Source organism: Linepithema humile, chromosome 1, assembly GCF_040581485.1.
Source record: "Linepithema humile isolate Giens D197 chromosome 1, Lhum_UNIL_v1.0, whole genome shotgun sequence".
Classification (NCBI taxonomy): Eukaryota; Metazoa; Arthropoda; class Insecta; order Hymenoptera; family Formicidae; genus Linepithema; species Linepithema humile.
Genome location: NC_090128.1, coordinates 22,262,843 through 22,284,576, shown reverse-complemented (window position 1 = coordinate 22,284,576; position 21,734 = coordinate 22,262,843). Strand labels below are relative to the sequence as shown.

Sequence of the window (21,734 nt, the reverse complement as noted above, 5' to 3'; positions counted from 1 at the left end):
GGATAGCAAGAATGAGCGGCGCTGGTAAATCAAAATAACGATTTGGGCGCGGATGCCCGACGTGGAGGACGCGTAAAGTGAGGGTCGGAACGGAGCGGGGCCAAGATTGGAACCAGGTGATAGGGCCGGGTCAGAGAGCGCCCTGAGTCCGGCTCGGAGTGTCCGCTGCGTGCACACAGCAGACGGTGTTCGGAAGTGCTGGATCAGAGTGCGCCCTGATTCCAACTCGGAGTGCTTGCTGCGAGCTCACAGCAGGCTTAGGAAATGCCGGGTCAGAGTGCGCCCTGAGTCCAGCGGGGAACGTCTGCTGCGTGCTCACAGCAGACCGGGAACGGTGTCGATTGCTCGGAGTAACGGCCTTTTATACTGCCGCGCCCCACTCGGTAGCCGGATCGGCGGCTCGATCTGCGGTGTGCGGTGCGGCGGCTCGGGCGCGGTACGGTACGTGGCCCGGCGCGCAATGGGCCTAGTAACACGCACGAAGTGCGTACTTTGTGCGTGTTACAAAAATATTACGGTAAGATTATCGATAACTAAATATTTTAAAAGATTTTAGATTTTATATCAAAATATGTCATATTTCTCTCTCTCTCTCCCTTTTTCGTGTTTGCGAAATTTTCGTAATGCAACTTGGGGAAGTCGAATTTGTCGAACCTTGACACCTGGTGCGAGGAATTTTTGTAGCGCAACTCGGGGAAATTGAATTCGACGACCTTTGGCATCAGGTGCGAAAAATTCTCGTAGCGCAACTCGCAAAAGTTGAATTCGTCAAACCTTGACACCTGGTGCAAGGAATTCCCGTAGCGCAACTCGGGGAAGTCGAATTCGTCGACCCTTTGCATCTAGTGCAAAAAATTCCTGTAGCGCAACTCGGGAAAGTCGAATTCGTCGACCCTTGACACCTGGTGCGAGGAATTTTCGTAGCGCAACTCGGGGAAATTGAATTCGACGACCCTTGGCACCAGGTGCGAAAAATTCTCGTAGCGCAACTCGCAAAAGTCAAATTCGTCGAACCTTGACACCTGGTGCAAGGAATTCCCGTAGCGCAACTCGGGGAAGTCGAATTCGTCGACCCTTTGCACCTAGTGCGAAAAATTCCTGTAGCGCAACTCGCGAAAGTCAAATTCGTCGACCCTTGACACCTGGTGCGAGGAATTTCCGTAGCGCAACTCGGGGAAGTCGAAATCGTCGACTCTTGGCACCTGGTGCGAGAAATTCCCGTAAATTTTAATGATAATGATAATACTCTGGGCCCCGTAAATTCTTCATCGTCCCTGCGGACAGAGGAGAAGAATAAGGAGACGACGTTTCTTAATTTTTTGCATTACCAACATCACTTTTTGACCGCTTGTATCTCTGAAACGGCTGGACCAATTTAAATTTTTTTTGGCTTAAATTAGTCGTGGCGATGCCGCCTTTAAGGATATACTATGTGTTTTTATAAAATTTTTTATATTTTAGTTGCTACAAACCCCCGAAAAGTCGACTTTGTGCGCGCAGGATAAGAGGCTTAGTAGTGTCATTTTCTGAACTTTGCCAGAGATTCTTTTCCTGACTTAGTAGTGTCGTTTTTTGAACTTAGCCGGAGACACTACCGCGTCTCCTGATATATTTTCCACATTATAAGATATTCTTTGGCGTTCAGAGTTTTAATTTTGATAAATAATTTACTATTTTATTTTTTGCCTTCTATCGTATTTTTAAAATTTTTATCTGTAGATTTGTCAACGTAATCCAATATAAAAATTAATTTTACTTGATTAAAATTCTACGTTTTAAAGCTCTTTGAGCGTTTTTCTATTTCGTATTGTAACACAAATGAATAAATATACGAATAAAAATTAAATTAATAAATGCCCACGCAATAGAAATGTCACGAAACACGTCGCTTTGCGTGAAAACGGCTGCCGACACAATGAATTTCGATTAAATAAATCTTTCGAAATACGCAATTTAATCGAGTACAATGCGAAATTTGTTACACAATTCTTATTTATTGAGATATAATTTGTATTTTCCATTTTCTATTACCTATTTTTAAGTAAATCAAATGCGCAAAATTCCTTCTTTTATGATAGATAGATACTCGATGCTTGAATGTTAATTTATTTGTGAATGTTGATTTATATTTAATTAAAAATGAATTGAGGTAATAAAGGATAAAAATTACATAAAATTAATTTTTATAGTTATAAATTTGTATATAAATGATTCATTATTATTCATTCCATTAATTATTATTTCGTTATTCATTATTATTTATTCTATTAATTATTATAATAACAGTTTTTTGAAGACAAGTTTAATAATATATTTTATATTATACCAACGTGTCATAATTAAAAAAAAAAGATTATAAAACGTTATGCCTTATTTAGATTAAAAATTAAATTAAATTTTGTTAATAAAAAATAAAAGTGAAGTGTTTCAGTTTAGTAAAAAGATATGCCATATGATACCCGTTCATTTTAAAAAATTATTATTTTCTGAAAAATTAGTAAAAAAATAAAGTTCCGACGCTTGCGTTTTAAATCTGGTGGTGTGCACGATAGGCAGAACGTTGTTCGTTTTAGTTGCATTTCTAGCTTATTTATTTTTCTTAAATATAACAAATGTAAATAATAATAATATTAATAATGTTATTATTACTCTTTTATTTTTTAAATGTTTCTTTATTTTTTTCTAATGTATATATCACCAGAGAGAAACCTGAGAGGGGCCACGCTGCCGTTTTTCGTAAGACGCTTTTTCTAGGCCGTATACTAGCGGCGCGTACATTCATTTTACAGCCTGCCTGGAACTACATGGCCACATTTATTTTCCGGGATGGTAAAAGAGCCCTGGTTGGTTTATGTCCGTGTTACATCACAATTTATTGAACAGAAATACGTCTCGCATATAGATATAATTTATATAGATACAATTTATAACATATAGATATATAATTTATATCTATATGCGAGACATATTTCTGTTCAATAAATTGTGGATGTAACACGGACATGAACCAACCATGACTCTTTTACCATCCCGGAAAATGGATGTGGCCATGTAGTTTCAGGCAGGCTGTAAAATAGATATACGCGCCGCTAGTGTACGGCCTAGAAAAAGCGTCTTATGCCCTATCTACACCATTGAGTAAAAAGAAACAGGAGGGAGCATATACTAGCCAGGACTAGGTAAATCCACGGACGGATGTACGTCATGGCAGCCATCTTGAGCGACCACTTTTTGAAAGTGAGAGGGAATGCTCGAGCATAGCGGCAAGCGGCATACCGTACGCCGTACGCGTTAATATGCAGTGTATAGTCTTTTATGCAACAGTGTATGGAAATAAACGATCAAAATGGTATACTGTAGAGCTTGTGGCATAACAGCAGCAGCTCGAAATCATGAAATAACGTTTCATCGGTTAGTATTATCAACAATAATGAGATTTTTATTTTGGAGATTATAATCATATGTATAGTATTGTGAAATTGTAGATTCACAATAATTACTAAATAATTTTCACTTACAAACAGGTTTCCGAAAAATCCGGATCAAAGAAATGCATGGATAAATTTTTGTAAGGACGAAGGATTTAATATAAATTTAGATTTTAGATTTTAACATTGCTCTTATGGAAATACTGCACGAGTGCAATCCCAATGAAAAACGCCATTAAAATTTGGTATTATTGTTGCATATTATAGTTATTTTCTTTTAATTGTACATTATTTCCTAATTAAACATAACAAGTCATTCAATATTGGCGCCTTTGAGCGGCCATCTTGAGCGACCACTTTATATAGTCATTTCCGTCCGCACTTTTAAGACCAAACGCTCCCTCCTGTTTCTTTTTACTCAATGAAGCGAATCAAGCGGATGCTCAATCACGAAACGAATTTTGTTATTTTTTCTATCTAAACAGTCTTGTGATTGGTGAACCACTGATCCGCTTACGCGAATTCCGCTTCATGGGACCATAGGAGAAACAAAAAACAGACCGAAGAATCGAAGAATATCTACAGTATGTATACGTAAAGTAAATTTTATTTAATTTATTAAGTTATTTAGTATAAGTAAATATAACATTTGACTTTTAAGTGCAGAATGAAATCAAAAACAATATTCTTTTTAATTGTTTTATTAATAAAGCGTTTAAAGTAAAATTACGATGTTTTTATCAGACAGGAAATATATCGTAAAATTATTAAACTTTATGCGCTTTATTATTTAACATTGAAAAGCGAGAGAAAAATTATGAATAAAAGAAAACGGAAATATTGGGTCAGACCAATATTTTCTATTGAACGACGTTTAGCACAAGGAGCGAGCAATAATCTCGTTAATGAATTAGAACAACATGATCATGAAAAATTCGTTAATTATTTCCGAATGGAACCGATACTTTTTGAGAAATTATTACAATTAGTCGGACCTTCAATTACTAAACAATCTGCAGTTCGAGAAGCTATTCCACCTGAAACAAGGCTACACATTACCATCAGGTTCTTGGCATCTGGAGATAGTATGCGTTCCTTATCATATGCTTTTCGTGTTGGACACAATACCATCTGTAAAATAATGTCAGAAACTTGCGAAGCTATTTGGCAATGTTTGAAAGATACTGCTTTTATAACAAATAATAAAGAGAACTGGCAAAATGTTGTTGATGATTTTGAAAGGTTCTGGAATTTTCCAAATTGTATAGGAGCCATAGATGGAAAACATGTAACTTTACAGGTATATATGATAAAATACAATATTAAAAATAAAAACTAATCAAATACTAATATTGCTGATAAATGTATTTTATTACAGGCTCCACCGAATTCCGGCTCGACATATTTCAATTACAAAGAAAATCATAGTATTAATCTTCCAGCAATTAGCGACGCCAAATATCGCTTTATTGTTGTCGACATCGGAGGCGAAGGCAGACAGAGCGATGGAGGAGTTTTTCGGAACAGTCTTATTAGAAATTACATCGCAAGTGGTTCATTAAAGCTGCCAAATCTGAAGCCAATTGAAGTTGATGGATTAGTTCTCCCTTATGTGCTGTTAGCAGATGAAGCCTTTCCATTGACAAACTTTATAATGAGGCCGTACCCACGAAATGACAGATTGGACTTGTCAAAAAAAGTATTTAACTATATCAATTGATTCGTCTCATTATTTTATTCATAAAAGTATTAAGGTAAGATTCCCAAAAATTGAATGTTTTACAAGATATTTTGTATTTTATGTCAAAATACTGTAATTTACAAGCCTCATAACTCGAAAAGTTCTTAATGAAAAATAACTTTATTATAGTGTTTTGAAAAGCTCTTGACACCAGCTATTAGATTTTGGAATCAAAAATAGGGGGTTTATTTAAAAAAATAACTCTGACCTTTAAATGACCTTGAAAATTGACTTCAAGGTCAAAGTCACTAACACAAATAGGTAACCCTTATTGTCCTGAACAACTTTTGTCTGAACCATTTTTCTGTATTTGGCTTACTTACGGAGAAATTTACGTGGATAGATTAAAATGGCCCACCCGGTATATATATATATATCTTTTGTAAATATATAATGTAATAAAAAGTGGTATAATAGGGCTACAGGCAAAGATCCACTTTAAAAAAAATCTAACGCGCTATTAGTGGCACCTCATTGGTAGCGTGGAACTATTAATTATTATTATTAAATAATTATTTATATATCTTTTTTTCAGTTATTTATAAATTTTACGTGTTTTTCTTTAAATATATTCATATTTCTGTTAAATATAATCACATTAATAAATATATGTATCATTATGTATCATGAATAAACAAATAGTAAAAAAAAAGTAAAAAAATCTACATAAATCTCTTTGACTTATTTCTTGTTAAATCAGGCCTCGGAATTATTTCATCTTTTCAGCCGATTCTCGTGGTATATGCCTCCTTTCCTCTCTTCACCGCGCGCGCGGCAGCCGCTAGGGCCAGCGCCGCCGAGCGTTAGGAGCAGCGCTATCCGATAAATGTTGGGTTCTTCTTCCTTGATCATTAAAAGTTAAAAAAATTTATTAAAAATATTTTTTTTTATTTTTAAATTTATTATGTGAAAATATTTCAATAGATTTCTACGTCACTCATGAGGTACTATTGCTATTGAGGAAAAAAATATTTTTAATAAATTTTTTTAACATTAATCGGATAGCGCCGCTCCTAACGCTCGGCGGCGCTGGCCCTAGCGTTTGCCGCGCGCGCGGTGAAGAGAGGAAAGGAGGCGTATACCACGAGAATCGGCTGAAAAGATGAAATAATTCCGAGGCCTGTGTTAAATTATCAAATCTAAATGTGATCTATATAAGATGTACCATAAACTTGAAAAAAATCGGACACCACTCAGTCTCGAAACCTGATCTGCGTTGTGATAGACCAACTATTTTCCGTTAAGCCACTGCACATTATTAAGAATGAGATCGATGCTATCGTTACTTGTATTACATTTGCATAAGAGACTGAATTTCTTTCTACATTGAAATTATTATTTGAATCACTCTTTACGATTAATACTTTTTTTTTTTGAAGGATCGAGAAAGAGAAAACATTTTTTAATACAGATCATATGTTAGTTATATAAAAATATGTATATTTTATTGTACATGGCATGTACTAAATATTACAAAAACATTATAAAAAGCATTTTTTAATATAAAAAATTTTTTATAATTATTTAATAAAAACTGATTTGTTATTGTTAATAAAAAAATTAAAAATAATTTTACAATTCTGCAATAAAAGCTTATTAAATATTATTTTTATATTAACATTATTTTAACATTATTTTATTATTAAACTTTATTTTAATTTATTAATTTGATTATATACAGTTGAAAAAAATGCAAAAAAAGGAAAAAAAAGTTGCAAAAAGTAGGTCTCGAATATGGGATCTTTAATATTCAAGCGATTCGCCTTACTCGATTAAAAAACGCTTGATTCTTTGTTGTACGCTGCTGTTGATCAAACAGTCTAACGCACGGCAAGGACGCGTGACGTAAATAGCTTCGCTTGTGGATATAACACGGACATGAACCATCTCAGAAAATAGACGTGACTTTTTGACCGATGCGGAAAATGGACGTGGCTATTTAGTTCCTAAGCCGGCCGGAAATGGACGTGCGTCACTAGCGTACGGCCTAGAGAAAGCGTCGTACGGAAAACGGCAGCGTGGCCTCTCTCAGGTTTCTCTCTGATATAACAATGATTTTATACTGTATAAATGGAAGGAGATATAAATAGAATGAAAGAGAATTGTTTAATTAAAAATAGGATATTAACTATTTTTTAATAAATTTTATTTTTTAATAGATACCTAAATTTTTTATTATACAATTTGCATCTAATATATTATCATTGACGACAAAATTGCATAATACAGATAATAAATTAGAATATACAATTACATCTTCTCTCTATATCTTCATTTTCGTCTTTTTTTCTCTTTGTTCTCATAATCCAGTTTCAAAGAAATAAGTCTGTATAAAATGAAAAGATATTATGTACATTAGCAAATACATATATACACAATCAATAAAATTATATATTAATAAATATAAAGTTTCAACAAACCTATAGAATATCCTCCTGTAAAATATACAACATAAAAAGGGAAATTAATAAAATGTCTTATCTTGAATGTATGAGTTATATATACCAAATATTTTATTTTGCAGTAATATTAAAGCTGATAAGCACAAACAGAGCTGTAACACGTATATGCACATGCAATCTTTCACTACTCACCTCTTTTTTTATTTATATTTTATTCTTATATAAAGCACAGAATTATTTTAATTAGAAACAATTTCTCTTCAAACAGTGGTATACACAGTTGGTGCGCACGGACATGCTACTTCCGCTTTTGCCTCAATTTGACGGACCAATCACCGATCGTTACCCTGTTGTCCGTACTCTCACTTGAGGTACTCTATTTGGTATTACTAAGGCACTAGATATGTAGGTATTCTTATCCGCCATTTTGGTTCCTACTAGATGGAGAATTATAGCGTATATAGTATAGTATAGCGTACATGTGTAACACGTCAATTATTAAAAATGATTCAGGACTTTTTTCGACTCATTTTTTGGCAAGGAATAACGCTATTGGCCGGAGCACAGACTTTTGCATAAAGCATAACGCATAAGCATAAGGAAATTGATTGGTCCATTTCTTTATGTATTTGCTTATGCTTATATATAGACCAATCAATTTCCTTATGCTTATGCGTTATGCTTTATGTAAAAGTCTGTGCTCTCGGCTTATGTACTTAGTGGGCAGTCTTTAAGTGTCACCCTGTATACGCTATAATTCTCCATCTAATAGGAACCAAAATGGCGGATGAGAATACCTACATATCTAGTGCCTTAGTATTACACGATAACGCCCTCTCAAAGAAATATTATAAAACTAAATTTTCAAACTCGATGGGCAATTAATTTTTGTTAATTTTTTATTTAAGAGGATGCTGGAGTGCCTGACGAACTCCGACGCGAAAGCGCCATCATTTCGATGGAACTAAAAATTAGAGTGATATTATCGGCATAAGTCATAATCTAAGTATGAATGTTTGTGTATGCGTATGTGTGGTGCGTGTATATATTCGCATATTATTGTATAGCGCCTCTCTGATATTATCTTGGAACTAATCTTCTGTTATTTTTTCATCTGTTATACCGATATTGGACGCACACGTATGTAAAAATAGTCGGACAAGAATATTTTTTACATTAGACTTTTCAGCCCAATTTTAATGGTTCCATAACATTCTATTCTGCAGTCCGCAATTCGGGCTGCTCTTATTCAGCGTCTTAAAACTGTTAAACTTTTATAAAAAACGAAAATAGATAGCTCTTGTCACGTCCCGGCGCGGTGGCGGTAACACGTAGTGTTCGCACCTTTACGCGAGACTCAATCGGTAAGATTCACGAACCAATGAAAAAGTAAAAGATCAGAAAAAGAACGTGAAACACAAATGTTGTGTTTAATATAAAAAATCGTAACCAAAATCCCTTTCTAATGGATAGCGAAATTAAATGAGAGATCGTAAGGGAAGCAGTATCGCATTGATATTTTGTTGCTCCTTACGCGAACAACGTGTATGACTAATAATTAGGACCGTATTCTAATGAATAATAAATTTAAATAATAAATCGTAAAGGAAAACAGTATCGCATTGATATTTTGTTGCTCCTTACGCAAACAACGTGTATGACCAATAATTACGACCGTATTCTAATGAATAATAAATTTAAATAATAAATCGTAAAGGAAACCAGTATCGCATCGATATTTTGTTGCGACTCTGCAAAACAACGTGTATAGTAATAATTAGGACCGTATTTTAATGAATAATAAATTCAAATAATAAATCTTAAGGAAAGCAGTATCGCATCGATATTTTGTTGCGACTCTGCAAAACAACGTGTATAGTAATAATTAGGACCGTATTTTAATGAATAGTTAATTTAAATAGAGGCGAATAATGAATCCGAGTAAGACCACAAGAAAATGAATATGATAATAATGCAGCAACGTAGTAAGAAATAGTAATCAACCATTGTGACTGACATGTAATTATTTAAGTTTTATTATCATGCATTTGAAATGAAAGAATCGCTTAATACCATTAGAATGCATCAAGTATATGTTGACCGAAAATTTAAGAGAGTAACATTGGGTTTCGCTGATCATAAAAACTTTCTCCGTTTTCAGCGAGATTTTGCATATAATTAAGGTACCTGTCTTCGCATTCGTGACACTCGGAAATCGGTTGAATCAACGCGAGGTAGCGATGGCAAATAATGCAATGTAGTCTTGGGCGGCGACGCCCGACGGATGCGTAATGCCTATCATTTAAAACTACGAATAAACTTTTATATTCAATCGGTTCGCTAGCGATGCATTCTTTGCAAAGACGCTCTTTTGCCGTAGGATTCACGAAGCTGGTTTCACGAACGCAACTAGCTAAGGAGTACCTATAAAGATATTCCAATCGAGGCGACCGACAAGCGTAACGTTTCCCCACACACATATCAATTATTTAAAATTCGATTAATCAGACGGTTGATTTAATAAGCTGGTTATAACTAACGTACGTATTCCCGGGCCTCCGCCAAGTAGAACGCTGGTAGGATCGGGAAGATTAACAACACTTCGTCCTTCTCGAGTTAATTGATTTGTTAGGCTTATAAAATGATTGAGACACGCGAGACAGTGACGCACTGGAAAAGGTTGAGTTACGTTCTGGCCACAAACACGACACTTTGCTAATGGAACTATAGAACCGATATTCAAATGATGTCTGAGGACGTGTTCGAAATCATTTCGCGTTGGTTCTGATAAATCGTGATAGCAATTGAGGCACAATATCGTGCCAGTATTTCTATTCAAGCACGCGTTATCCAAGATACAGTACACGAAACGACAATTACAATTTGAGTCTGGGCGCGAAGATGTTACTTCGGTATCTGGCATTTTCTCTTGCTCAGATTTTAACTTTAAACCTTCCCATGCAAATAAATTTGGAACGGACTCACCGGTGTCGACTTGTATGGTACCTGAAGCCAGTGATAACTCAATCTAATTGTAAGGCGCCCGATCGGTTCCAGGATCGATCTTCCAATAGCAGGCTGATAGTCGTATGGAGATGAATCTTCAGATGCGTCATTGTTGCTGGTTATCTTGCGGTCGAGGAATCACTGCACTAGAGTTATTTCGCGACACGTCTTTACCTTTTATTATTCGTTGGAATTTAAGGATCGCACGCTAAATTGGAATAATGTTTAAGGATTTGAAATTAAAGATAAAATTCTCAAAGCAACCAAATAAATGTAATTATAAATGAAAATAAAAGTACATTGGTTTATAAATGAAATTACACTCAAATGAACTTATAAGATAAGAATTCTTACAAACATATTAGCACTTATGTTCTAGAAATGGAACGCGCAGTTCGCGAATTAAGTAATTGAACATATAAAATTGATAAACCGAACTTAAATTAACCGTACTGAACTAGGACGAAACTAGAACTAGAATTAGAATTAGAATTAGACCGAGACTGAGTCAGAATTGAAATTGCGAATGCGAAAACTAACGACTTGACCGAAACTGACTCTCTGACTGAGTATTGACGGCTTACTGAAAAATTGAATACTGACTCGGCGGCATCGCAGGGCCCGTATTTATACTCCTCTGGATCTTCAGAGACAAAGGTTTGTCCTATGCAATAGGACCGCACATGAATGTAATCTTGCTTTAGAATATCGAATGTTCGAGGCATGGTTTATATAAAACTGCAGGCGATACTTGAACCTAAGTTTTGAGAGTGGTATGGTTAACATAAAACCGTAGGTGATATCCGGACCTAAGTTTTGAGAGCGACGACAGATAATTTATAGTCGTACGCTTTGAAACGCAACAAGGGGTTTACGTTACGCGAAAGGTTTCGTGTTGCGCCTTTCTGGCGACATGTGTCGAGCGCTATTGATACAGCGAGCGATAATTCCAAGAGGCGATAAACTAGAAAGTTTAAGACAAAAATTTACGAGTGGAAATCTACTTGCTAAAATATGGGGACGTTACACAGCTGTTGCTGTGTTTCCAGCTGCCGTTGTTGTTGTGCTTGTTGCTGCTGCAGTATTTGCTACAGCAGCTGATGCAAGGATGCACCTTCTTCTTGCGTAGTATGTTCTGTTAAAATAAAAAAGAAATATATATTTTATCAATTAGTAACATAAACATACAAAACAAATTATGACGTAGTTTTTTTTAAACATTTTTACGTCCGTTTTATAACAAAAATAAATAATAATAATTTTATTTATTACTTACGAGACAAATTGCCTTCCATTGTAAACGTTTTGCACTTTTGTCAGCAGGACACGAGTGCGGCTGACATGCAACAATAGTGAACCGTTGCGCGGGGCCGCGTCTGTTGTTCTATTGTTTGTTAAGGAGCACGGTTTATTTTTACTTCTATACTCTATATGTCGTTAATTTTTTTGACGTTTATTAGCCTGTGTAGTACTCTTGTTGGCTTATAATTGCGAGTAAACGTATTTCTTACACGTTTTATTAAATCGCAACGTTGATGAGAAAACTGAGACAGTCTCGACTGTAAGTTTTTCAATATATTTCCATATATTTCCTTGTTTTTTCTTTTTTTAATTTTCGTCTAATTTAATTCTTCGTCTTTGTTTCTTTTTTCTTCTATATTAAAATGTGCGATTCTGTACAAAAAAAATCTAAGCAAAGCTTTTTTGAAGCTTGGCTTAGCAATGATCGGTATAAATCTTGGATACGAAAAGTACCGTTAAATGACAGTTTTTTTCATTGCACTATTTGTAATAAAGATTTTTCTTGTAACACGCACATTTCTAGACATGCGGATTCTATGTGTCACAAAAATAATATTAAAAAAAACACATCTGTTTTGTTAAATAATAATGATGTAAGTTTTGAAAAAAGTACTTCTAATATACTTATAGCGTTTTCGATTATACAGGATTTGAACGACCCAGGGTTGATCAATCACTATTTTACTATAAATGCAAGTCTTTCATTGGTGGAGAGGTTGCAATGACGTCATTAACCAACCCTGGGTCGTTCAAATCCTGTATAATCGAAAACGCTATTAAATTTCAAAAAGAATGGTTAGAAATGGAGCATTTTCAATCATGGTTACGTGAAGCATCACATGACAAAAAATTATTTTTTTGCTCCTTTTGTGAAAAATACATGTCTGCTAAATTGTCGCATATTTATGATCATGCAGAATCCGTAGCACACACTACAATAGCTAAGAAAAAGAATTTAGAAAAAAAGAAAACAGACGAAGATGTTAATATGACAGAATCATTTTTATTATTTGATGAGCGAAAGAAAGCAGCAGAAATTCGATATGCTGCTTTCATCGCCGAAAAAAACATTTTGCATCAAACTGCAACAGACATTCTAACATTTTTCCAACAAATAGGAAAAGATTCTGACGTATTACAAAATATGAAAATAAGTCGGACTAAGTGTCAAAAGATTATTTCGAACGTGTTGTGTCCGGTTGAAACGGATCGTGTAGTCGATATTATTCAAAATACTAAATTTACTATTTTTATTGATGAAACGTCTGACATTTCTAATCAAAAATGGATGACGTTTTTTGTTCGGTATGTTGATCCTGCAACATTAGACATTCGCTCACAATTAGTAAAATTAATAGATATTGATGCAAAAAATAGCAGTGCAGATAAATTGTTTGATGCTTTTAAAAATAAAATGTATAGACATCAAATTCCATTTTTAAATATTATTGCTTTGTCAAGCGATAATGCGCCCGTCATGACGGGCAAATATTCATTATTTAAAAGAAAGCTTGAGGAAAAATGTAAAAACTTAATAACATTTCCATGCCCATGCCATTCCGCTGCACTTGTTGCACATACAGCATGTGGTAAAATTCCAGAGTATTGCGAAGAATTCGTAAAAAAATTAGCTAATTTTATTAACGGTAGTCCAAAACGATCTGCTATTTTTGAAGAATTTTGTGAATGTTTTCAGGAGACAAATCGAAAAATTCTAAAGTTGTCCGACACACGATGGCTTTCTCGGCATTCATGTATTGAAAGACTTATAGAGTTTTATAGAGTTTTGGGATACTGTCGAGCATTTTTTAAGAGAAATGTTAATGAGTGAAAAGACAAAATCTGGAGAAAATTTATTATCTGTAATGCAAAAACCTGATGTAAAAGCATATTTATTATTTTTAAAACATATTTTGAATTTTTTTAACTCTTTTAATGCATTTTTCCAAGCTCTGAAAACAAGAATTTAATTATTGCAACCAAAATCATTTCAGTTCCTTACCATAATTTGTAAACATTTTTTAAAACCAGAGCTTTTACAAAATATAAATAATAATTTTGAGTTTTCAAAAAAAGAAAATCAAAAATCTTTAAGCGAAGTATATTTAGGAGATGAATGCGAAAAATATATTAACGAATTGATAATAGAAGGACACGCAGACGTAGTTGCAACAGTTCAAGAGAACTGTTTGCAATTCTACGTAACTGTTGCCCAAGAAATTTGTAAGAGATTACCAATAAATGACAAATTTTTATCAAAATTAAAAGTTTTTGAATCGGACACTGTTTTACGTGATATCAACAGAGAAACTTCATTCAATGATGTTTATTTTGTCGCTCAGACCATTGGCGGGTTTGACGAAAACGGTTTAAGAAAAGAATGGTTTGCTTTACATCAAAGTTTTACAGAAGCAGAAAAAGATAATTTGTCAATGTCGAATTTTGATGACATGTGGAAACAAATTTTAAAACATTCTCATCAATATCCCAATTTGAAGTCTCTTTTGAATGCTGTAAGATCGCTGCCAAATTCGAATGCCGATTCAGAAAGAATCTTTTCCTTGTTGCCGGACTTAAAAATGAAAAAACGAAATAAACTTTCGTCTGTTAGTGTCAATGCTACTTGCGTGCTTAAATCTGCATTGAAAGCGAGAAGGGAAACTGCTGTAGATATAAAAATTAATGAAAAGCATTTGTCTCTAATGTACACGGACAAATTGTATTCTGCATGTCCTAAGAAACAGAAAAGTCATCTAACATTATATGCTGCAAATATTCATAAAATTGCTGGTCCCTCCTCGTCTAATGATATGCAATAATAATGTTTAAAATAAAATTTATTATTGCATTGCTCATTTCTAATGCTTATGCTAATGCTTCAAATGTTTAGAATATCATTTCTGTTACAGACATGATATCATGTACATTTGAACATTATGTCTTACATTAATGTATGTAAGACATCACACTTATAAATAATAGATGTGTGTCAAAAATATCTTCCTAGATAGACATACGATCGCATCTTGAATACATAATTACAGTACTTATTAGCAGCATTAAATAGTGATTTGCAATTGATTATAATTGTATGTTATTATAATTATATAATAATATGCTAATTATTTAATTTAATTTCTGCATATTCTGTATTTCTATTTAATTTCAATTTCTACATATTTGTCTATCTAGGTTGTCTGCAAAAGATCACATCTGTGACCTACTGGTGGATAAAAATTACGTTGTCAGCAAAAAACCCGGTAATCACACCCTAAATTGCACATGTTCGCTTCATTTACATTTCCTAATCGTATCCAATGTTTTCATACAAACATGTGCTACTTGGGAACTGTGAACGATAGGTAAAACAGATAAATCTTGTCTGCAAAAAATATGAGACATATATATATATGTGTGTATATGTCTCTTTTTTGCAGACATGAGACATATACATATGTCACTTTTTTGCAGACACGAGACATATACATATGTCTCTCTTTTGCAGACACGAGACACACACATATATATGTGTGTGTGTGTGTGTGTGTCTCTATTAAATATAAGTCCCTATATATTTATATATATACAGACACATATTCATATATATCTCCTTTTTGCAAACATAAAAAAATATTGAAATGTGGTATAATAGGGCTACAGGCGAAGGTCCACGTTGAAAAACCTAACGCGCTATAAGTGGCACCTCATGGGTGGCGTGGAAGACCACTCAATAATTAATAATAAAACTATTTGAGATTTAAATTAGGCTTGTAATCGATCAAAGATTGCCAATGATATCGTATAGAACCGGCGCGTTTAGGCCCGTAACTACACGCGTACCGATCTGTCAACTGTTATTGATTTTTACAAGTCAGGTGATATTGATTTTTACTGCACAGCTGATTTTCCACGGACGCAAAATGCATGTGGATTTTTGTCACTCGAAATATGGGAGTTGTGACTGTTAAATACTCCTTCACCAGTAAAACATGACTCGTCCGTAAATAAAATTTTAATGACCAAACCAGAATCTCTATTTTAATTCTCTAATAACAATGTATAAAATTAGATTCTTCTAGATGAAAATATTTTCGATAAAGATGCGTTACATTGTATTTATTGTAAGCGTTTTAATCTGATACAGAAAATACAATAAGTATATCGTAATGTTCATGTATAATCTCCCATCATTTTCAACATGATTTTTGGAAAATGAAAATAAAGATTCTGGTTTTGTCCATAAAATTTTATTTACAGACGAGTCACGTTTTACTCGTGAAGGAGTAGTTAACAGCCACAACTCTCACATTTGGAGTAACGAAAATCCACATGCATTTCACGTCCGTGAAAAATCAGCTGTGCAGTAAAAATCAATAGCAGTTGACAGATCGGTACGCGTGTACGTGTAATTGCAAATCTGAGCGTGCCAGTCCTACGCGACATCATTAGCATCTTTGATTGTTTATAACTTAAAAACTATTGTAGCCTTGATATTTTTGTATTAAGATTCTTTACTCTATTTTATCTTCAAAAAATACTATTAAAGTATTAAGCGGTAGTTATGAGACACCCTGTATAACATAATATTAAACTCTAAAGTATTAACTATCGCAATTAACGCATATTAATAATTTATAAATATTTAATGTTCTGATATTTTATTAATATCAATATTATTCACTTTTTACAAGATCACATAAATCTCGAAAAAGCATTTCACGTTGTCATACGCAACAAGCGTGCAACGTCGCTTTGATAAAAAGGAGACGGAACACATATGTCCACTCGCTTCTACAAACTGAACGGCGGGGCGCACACAGTGTTGCTAGACGGGACGCTTTTTCTCGCGCATGCGCAGCGCTGCAGCTATGAATCCAGCGGTGTATACGGCTTATAGTGTTGGGTGCTGGCGCGAAAAGTTAGACGTTTGACAGGCTACAGGAGAAAGTTAGGTGAGTACATGTAAAAAATAATAATATTTATATCATATATATATTTCTATGTATTTTTTGTTACGCGAAATATGGATAGTTCAAAAGGAGCCATTAAAAAAACGCATATTAAAAATTTTTAAAATTCTTGGTTAGCTGACGATTTATTTAAAGGATGGCTGGCTCCTCATCCTACGGAAAATAAGGCAATTTGTAACTTGTGCAATATTACCATTAGATGCTGTAAATCAGATTTAATACGACATTCACAAAGGGCTAAACATATTAAAAATTGTGACAGTAATTCTCAAATAAGTCAAAGCCAAAGCCAATATTCCAAAAATTCTCATATTGAAAACGTTAAACGAGCCAAAATTAAATTAGCATTTTTTATTCTGAACATAACGTTGCTCTTTATACCGCAGATCACTTAGTTCCTTTGTTAAAAGACATTTGTATAGATTCTTCAATCGTGCAAGATCTTTCACTGGCTCGATCAAAATGCACCAATATTATTAAAGAAGTTCTTGCAAAGCGGGAAAATAATTCTGCCAAATAAAATATTTTATTGTTATTAAAATGTTATTAACAATTATTTAAACATCCTTTCCTTTTTTAGCTTATTTTTTATTAATATTATTAATTATTTTATTATTATAAAAATAAACATAATATTTACATGCGTTTAATTTATTATTATTTTATTACTTTTTATCACTTTTTAACGATAAACAAAATTTTCTAATAATTTTTTAATAGAAGGGTCTACAAGTGCGCTTTTTTTTCCTCAATTAGTACACCGTTGAGGCCGATTCTCAAGTGCGTTCGTGAAAAAAAGCGTCCCGTCTAGCAACACTGGGCGCACACGTACGTGTGACGTAACGATTCTCATTTGTGTGCGTGCTTCCCCTACCGCGGTGCTCGGGTGCTGGCCGGCTCGAGTTTGCATCACTGGATCTGAGATATCTGTCTGCTCGGGCGGACGTATACGACAGCTCCGGTCTTTAAATTATATTTCCGGTTTCTTATTGTAAGAGTTACTGTTGAGTTACTGTTCTTATTAAAGTGTTCTCTGTTTATTCGAAGTGTTGTGTTATGTTGCTTAATTTCGTGAGTTTCGTTGTTGTGCGTGAAATACCGATTCGCGGACGCAACAATATAAATATAAAAGATAAAGAAACATTAAATAAAAGTCTGAAAAATCATATCTGACAAATTATACCTAAAAAATAAAAGCGTTTAATAAAAATCTAGAAAATATTAATTTTGTTTTAAGAAACTATTCTTCATTTTTCATTGTCATAATACAATATATTATTGTTTGATAACCTAAAACAAATAAATGTGAATACCCACATAGCAAAGATCTCCCTAGGACATCCCAATTTGATCGAAATAGTCCCAGTTTGATCCAGAACAAAACGTTATCCGTAGGATTACCTGAGGATATCCCGTGTAGCATGTCCTGTGGATATCTTATGTACGATCTCCGCAGGACATCCCATTTTGATCAAAATGATTCGAATGATACAGATCGATAATAAATAGTTATTCGTAGGATTTCCTAAAGATATTTCTAGCACAAAAAATATACGTACATTAAAATTGCTGTTTCTTCAAATTTAGCAAAAGATTTCTTACATAAATATTTTTTAGTAAGACATTTTTTTGCTTAATTTGAACAGAGAACAAATTTAATTTTGTGTGCATGCGTAAACACACATATAACATACAAATATAATTTTAATCCGTCCATTTGTTAAGAGCAAAGTACAAGTATATATAGAGAAAATATTTATTTCTATTATATGACGATACTAGAGAACTTGGTCATCGAGTTCTTGGTTCGAGAAGCCAGTATATACAGTGATGGAAGAAAGTTCCGTAATGGTCAAATATCTTGGAAAATAATGATTATGGAAGAAAATGTTCAATACAAAAGTTTTAGTATATCAAATGGTCTATTATATGGTTATATTGAAATGACCTTTATGTGACCTTGAAAGACACCGCGAAGGTCAACTTTGAAATCTTAAATAGAATCTTCTATTTTCTATTACATATTCTTAAAGCTGGTGTTAAGACGTTTCCGAAACAATATAATAAAATTATTTTTTATTAAGTACTTTTCGAGTTATGAGGCTTGAAAGTTACAGCATTTTGACATAAAATACAAAATATCTTGTAAAACATTCAATTTTCAGAAATCTTTCAGAAGAAAAAATATGTAATTTGCAACATGCAGCTGCATATTTTTTTTTAAAAGCAACAATGTTTTCTTTATATCAATTGATTCGTCTCATTATTTTATGCATAAAAGTATTAAGGTAGGATTCCTGAAAATTGAATGTTTTACAAGATATTTTGTATTTTATGTCAAAATGCTGTAACTTTCAAGCCTCATAACTCGAAAAGTATTTAATAAAAAATAACTTCATTATAGTGTTTCGGAAACGTCTTGACACCAGCTTTAAGAATATGTAATAGAAAATAGGAGTTTCCATTTAAGATTTCAAAGTTGACCTTTGCGGTGTCCTTCAAGGTCACATGAAGGTCATTTCAATATAACCATATAATAGACCATTTAATATATTAAAACTTTTGTATTAAACATTTTCTTCCATAATCATTAATTTCCAAGATATTTGACCGTTACGGAACTTTCTCCCATTACTGTATAAGATTACCGCTTTTTGATTACCTAACCTTTCTCGAATCGACAACTCAAATCAAATTCTAGTGTCGTAGATCGGTGAACATTGAGATTAACGCAGACAGTGAAGTGTGAGTTTTGTGCTATGATTCTCCCTTAAAAAACGGAAAAAGGCGCATAAGCGATAATATAAGGCGTCAGGAACTATTAAATTGACAGATAATTATTAAAATCTAAAATTATTATATCATATGCAGGTCATCTTTCTAAATATATCATAAATAAGGTTATGTTTGAGAGATGTTGGTTAGTAGAACACCGCTACTACAATTTTTATTTATATATTTTATATTAATTTTTGTGCTATATATATATTTATAGCACAATTATATATATATATATATATATATATATATATATATATATGTATATAATTTTTACAAATAAGTTAGTTTTACGTATGTAATATTATGTATATGTATAGTATAGTGAAAATAGGATTCAATATTATTGTTTTAAATTATATTGCAGGAAGAGTTTGCTTATTTACAGTAAAAAAAAGACTATAGATACTAATATTTAAGTCATCATTAATTATTGCGTAAACAAGGTAACATAATATTCTTAACTTATGGCATAAACAAGGTAACATAATACATGCATCTTTAAGAATAACTAGTTCTTTGAAAAATGACAAGAATTATGTATATGTAGGAAATATAAATGTTTGTTTTGTTAATAAATTTGGTGAATGTAAGTTTAGTGAATATATACTACGTATATATATATATATACCCACACATACAAATACATAAACAAACACTTAAACACATAGATATTTACACTAATAAATCTATACATAATGCATATACATATAATACATACATTAGATTTAGTTATTAAATTATAAAAATTAGATTAACTTTCCATCTAATTCATTAAACATCTGGTTTAAAAAAATTAAAAATATATTGAGAGGTATATGTTTATATTTATGTTATATAAATGTTTATACGTATTTGTAGGTACAGTTCAATTAAAATACCCGCAAGCTACTGAGCACGAAATTTCGGAACCAATTAAATCATGACTTCGTCATGCAATTGAAAAAATAAAAAAACTGAATGCTGCACAATAAAATATTTAATACTTTTTTTTTATATTTTGTTCATGTGTATAAATTATACATAATATTAGCAATTTTATGTATAAAATATTATGTATGTAATATTATTCATATTAAGTTATAATATTTAGTAATATCAAGTTTATTAATTTATATCTAACACTGTGACTAGTGCAATTTTGAAATGTACAAGACGTATCTTTAGTTTTCGTTTTTATATATACAAATTTTATTTTTATCGTGACTATTTTTACATTATATAGTAAATAAAAAATTAAAAAAAAAATTACATATTTTATAATAAAATGTGCTTCAAATGTACTATTATTTATATTACTTATACGTACTTTACCTTTTTTGAAATGTGTCTATTCTTAAAATAATGTAATATATTAGAAGCTTTTATTTTTAGAAATTTTGCTAATAATTTTTCCTTTATGCTCATAAAGATACTTACATGTCAAATGTCTATATAAAATATTTGAAAAAAATATGTATTTTGAAAAAATGTTTCAAAAATTCTTTAGTTTTAAAGGAGTAATAAAAAATAGTAATAAAACAATATCTTGATAGTGGTGTCATTAAAGCGAGATTGTCGTAAATTTTTAAAATATAAATAATAATTAATATGAAACTTTTCGAGAGAGAAAGAGAGTGACGTTACTTATTAAGATTACTGTTTTATTGCTTCCTTAACTTAAAACTAAACAATTTCTGTTTAAATCTTTTAAAAAAATATATTTTTTAAAGGCATTTTAAATAAACATTTAAAATAGATATTTTTCTGGGTGGTATTTATAGTCCAATTTTATATTTAGAATCGTCTTATGATTTCATTCAACTAATGAAATAATGTTGCGCAACCATTTTGTTGATTGAATGAGGTTTTAAAATGATTTCGAATATAAGATCGGATTATTAACACCATCCTATATTCAATAATTTTATTTGGATTTTATCTGGATAAAAAAAAATATCCAGGGGACATTGTTGGGATCTAATTTAATCATATGTAGGATATCCCAGGGATATCCCAGGGATTTATTTTTGGATGTCCTACGGATATCTGAAAAGCGGACATTCGGATATCCCACGGATGCCCTACGGATATCCTACGGCTTTGTACAGACATCCCAGGGATATCT

General features: G+C 32.6%; 1 protein-coding gene and 1 long non-coding RNA gene across 2 annotated transcripts in view; both read left to right on the top strand.

Moving 5' to 3' along the window:
• Positions 1 to 21,734, top strand: part of LOC136997325 (transcription initiation factor TFIID subunit 7-like) — a 297,656-nt gene that overhangs the window by 141,146 nt on the left and 134,776 nt on the right. The window lies entirely within an intron of this gene.
• LOC136997795 (uncharacterized) lies at positions 18,646 to 20,547 on the top strand. Its single transcript, XR_010888440.1, has 2 exons — positions 18,646 to 19,769; positions 19,995 to 20,547. It is a non-coding gene; the product is annotated as an uncharacterized lncRNA (long non-coding RNA).